The sequence below is a fragment of the Asparagus officinalis genome, chromosome 7 (genome assembly GCF_001876935.1).
Source record: "Asparagus officinalis chromosome 7, Aspof.V1, whole genome shotgun sequence".
Taxonomy (NCBI): Eukaryota; Viridiplantae; Streptophyta; class Magnoliopsida; order Asparagales; family Asparagaceae; genus Asparagus; species Asparagus officinalis.
Window position 1 is genome coordinate 25638556 of NC_033800.1, and position 4816 is coordinate 25643371.

The window sequence follows — 4816 nt, forward strand, 5'->3', positions numbered from 1 at the left end:
GGTATGGATCGTCCTACAAATACTCATCATCGCGTTAAGTTTCAATTTTTTTGGGGGTTTTTAATAATTTAAAATAAAACAAATTTACGTTTTTTCTGTGTCGAGAGAAATGAGCGATGTGAGCGTTGAGAGAAGGAAGAAGGAAGTGCAGAGAGGCGGATATATAAAGGGGGACGGGGATGAGAGGGGTATTTCGGTAATTGACTTAAGAGTGGGGAGTTATGGTTTGTTTCTATTTTTGAGGGGGTGAAAGGGTTTGAGATTATCGGGACGTAAAGATAGGAAAGTGGGCCCGGTGATGTAGTGCCACGTCAGCTCAGTTCGTTTGGGTGATTGGGGAGAGTCAGAGGAGTTTAGCGGGCGCTTAATATTCACCGGAAATTTTACTCTCTCTGATACAATGGGCCCACAGTGCGGTGGGTTTTTTGTTTGGGGTCAAATGTCAAATGTCAAATGCAGGGCATCGTGGGTTTTTAATGGATCACAGATTCACAGTCAAATACTATTTTCCTCAAAAAAAGGAAAAAGAAAAAAAGTCAAATTCTATTTGTTTGATTTGAATGTTGTTGATGTCAAGTGATCACACATTTAATTATATCCGTGATTGGATGATGATGAAGTTGATGAGAGGCCACTTTCTTTCCCGAATATCTGTTGGGTACCAACTAGGGGTGCATTGGGTCCGGATACGGCTTAGATACCAACTAGGGGTGCATTGGGTCCGGATACGGCTTAGATATGATGTTTATCATATCCATATCCGCTTACCCATCTCAGATACGGATACAGATACCAATATACCTCGCTAAAATCAGATACGATTACAGATATACATGCAGATATATAAGCGGATATGCATGCGGATACAAAACAGATATGAGAAAACTAGATACTATTGAGAAAAACATAGTTCATGTGATACAAAAGAGTTCGTTAATATGTCCATTATAATTGAAAAGTTAAGATTAGACATCTTGATCATCAAAATTAACCACAAATTCATAATCTAAGAATCGAAATTATCGTAAGAGTATGACTAATATGTATTCGGATATTTCGGATACGGATACAGATATTTCACTACAAAACCATATCTGTAACCATATCATATCGGTTATAGATTTGAGTAACCATATTCGTCTCCTAACGGATACAGTTGAAGATATTTCCTCGGATACAGATACGGTTACAGATATTTTCTCGGATACGGATACGGTTTAGCACCCATAGTACCAACTCAAACACTAAGTTGGATGCGGGTTTGAAGGCTAGGCTCAATCCTAATAGTTTTCTTAGATGCCAAGTTAACTTGACGGACAAGTTAGGGGTGTCTTTAAATAAGGTGTTATATTCTAGGATTTTCAGAGGAGAGAGAGAGAGAGAGAGAGAGAGAGAGAGAGAGAGAGAGAGAGAGAGAATATTCTTGTAATCATGATTTTAGAGGGTATAACCGGGATCAAGGGTATTGTGAGAAAGAGGGTTTAACAGTCTTTGTCAGTGTGAGAAAGAGGGTTTAGCAGTCTTTGTCCGTGTAAAAGATTATAATTTAGAGGTGATAGTGGATTGATTTTGATCCCGTGGTTTTTCTCTGTTGAGGGTTTTTCACGTTAAATTCCGTCTGATTCTATTTGCTGTGTTTAGTGGTTTTCAGGGTTTTTGCGAGATCTAAAAATCACAACAATATCCAGTTCTGAGTTGGATGGTTGAAAAGTCTGCACATATAAAAACACGTGGGAGGACGGGGGACTGGTTCCCTTGTGGTCCCTTCGACGATCAAGTCAACTGGTGAACTTGAGTGGGGAAAATGAAAAACTGTGAGAGTTCTTCTGTGTGTAGTATGATATGCAGAAGAAGCAAAGTTTAAATGTCCAAAAATCTCCCCAAAAAAGGATCCTCTCTTGTTGAGAATAGTACATGTATTTATAGTGATGCCAGAAAGGCAGAATTGTCATTGTAATCGAGCACAGAATAGTGATGAAGAAGCATGGGCTGACGGTCGAGTCAGCTTCTGCTTTACAGGTGTCGGTTGGCGATTAGAGGAGAGATCACTTCAGTATTTAAATGGGAAGTGATCGGAGGTATGTCGATGCTGACGTGGTCCAATGAGTCATGGAGACTATCAGGGCTAGAGGCATGATGACACATGTCAAGCATTAAATGCGACGTCGACATTGTCAGTGGGGGGATGCTCGAGGGCAAAGTCATTTAACTTGGCTGAGAAGTAACGTCTTTCGAGTCATCATCGCGAGGCATTGAATATCTGGTCTAGTGGGCTCATTGCGAGTCGTCTTCGACAAGAGGGTCGACTAGTACCGTCTTTCGAGTCGACATGAAGGAATGTTGACTTGACGAGTCGGCTAAGTGGAACCTAGTTGATCTTGGGTTGTTACTTTGATTGGGGTATTATATGCAGAAGTACACCTGTCCGTTGCTGGCAAAGAGTTACACTTAAGTGATTGAGAACACCATATCAAATGTGATAATTATTCGGTAAATAAATGGAGAAAGCATGGGAAGGTCTAACTTATCTCCATTTATCTCGTTTTAAATAGGTTAAAATTAAATGGCATTGCACTAAATTTTATTAAGTTGGTTTTTTGCGTTGTGCTCTTTTTAGCAATATGGAAACATGTATGAATGCCATTTTAGCGTATCACATTCAAAGGGATTTTTTTTTTATAAAAAAGACAAGGGATTTGTAGAATTTTTTTTTTTTTTTGCTAATTACTTACAACTAGTTATGTAAATGGATTTTTCGGCATTGACCCCTTAACTCTTTAATATTTTAAATTTAGTTTGCCTCAAATCATTAAGAATGTCGGTCTTGATTTTAACGTAAAGCAGCTAGGTATAACTGGAAACCCATAATAAAAGTTAATTAGTTAAACGTAACACTTGCTCTCAAACCAAATGCAGCTACGTATAAAACTGATTTAAAATAAACTAATAAGATTTTAGCATCTAAGTAACAATGTTAAATAATTTGAAGGACTAATTCAAAATAATAATTTAGCTAGTTTTACTAGCTGACGACGAACCAGACGACGTTGTTTCGTGTTATAAACTGTCATTGATGTCTGGCATGCATGTATTATACTCCATGAATTGAGTTCGAACAAAATTGGTCTGTCATTTGTTATTAAAAAAAAGGAATTTACAAGAGCCTAAAACATTTTTGTTTTTCATAACAAAGAATGTGTAAAGATAATAATTGTCATTAATTAGTTAGTATATGCGTATTGTGAGGCGTGCATAGCTGAGTTCAAATTAAGCCAGCGCTCAATTCTATACGAATTCAGATGACGAGGCTTCCTTCTCGTTCCAGCTGGAAGTGGCTAAGCATGCATTTCCCATCTGAAGGCTCCAGCTAGCTCCGTGAAATCTTAATGGTGCACATAATTAACACAGCAATTAGCTGCACACAGACAGACTTTAGCTTTGAACCACGCAAACCTGCTACCCATTACTTGGTTACCCCTGCATTAACTGACTCTCAAAACTTAATTTTAGTAACCTGCGAATAAAGATAACAAATGCAGTAAAATATCCGAATCTGTGTGCGTATGCATGTCTCGATATATGTATCGATAAGCAATTTAAAATTATTTTGACGATTAATCATTAATGTAAGTGAGCAATTTTGCTGATCTAGATATTTTGAACACATTGATGAATACTAATTTGAGAAATTTGGTTTATCTAAATGTTTTGTAGCATATGATAAATATATATTTTGGCCTTGTACATTTTGCTCATAAGTATCCGTTTTGTCTCCCCATGTTTCTCCCTTTATATTGTATTTGGTTTAACGGACCATCCAAACGATGTTAATGGTGTTGTTGCCATTTCTTTTTCAAATAAGTGCTTATTGATGGTTTTGTAAGTCATCCGAAAGATCATAGGGGTGTGATGGGAATCTGTCCAAAGTTCGAGGGGGTTTGTGAAATCCAACGCATATTCTATTATACCATTACAATTAAGGGTGCTAAACCGTATTTGTATTCGAGGAAATATCCATAATCGTATCCGTTAGGATACAGATATGATTACTCAAATCTATAACCAATAGGATATGGTTACAGATATGGTTTTGTAGTGAAATATCCGTATCCGTATCTGAAATATCCAAATACATATTGGTCATACTCTTACGATAGTTTTGATTCTTAAATTATGGATTTGTGATTAATTTTGATGATCAAGATGTCTAGTCTTAGCTTTTTAATTATAATGAATATATTAACAGATAGAAGGTAATATTCGTCGTGAATGATTAGTGTTTCATTACTCATAATATATAGGGATTACAAAAGCAAAAGAGGTAAGAGTTACAAAAGGAAACTCCTACACTAACCATATGAAGAAACCTATACAAGGTAAATATCAATCAGATATGATTACAATAAATGCTAAGATTACATGAATATATTCTATATTCTAACACGCCCCCTCAGTCGAAGCGGGAGGAGGCCGGACGTGAGTCTGGATCGGAACTCATCAAACAAAAGGCGCGGGAGACCTTTTGTGAATATATCAGCATACTGATGGCGAGATGGGACGTGGAGAACCTTGATCTGGCCGAGGGCAACTTTCTCCTGAACGAAGTGGATGTCCATCTCAATGTGTTTCAATCGTTGATGTTGCATCGGGTTGCCAGACAGATAAACTGCACTGATATTGTCACAATAAACTAGTGTGGCAATCTGTAGGGGACAATGAACTTCCAAAAGAAGGTTACGGAGCCAGCAAGTTTCAGCAACAACATTAGCCACGCCCCTGTATTCGGCTTCTGCACTGGATCGGGAGATCGTCAGTT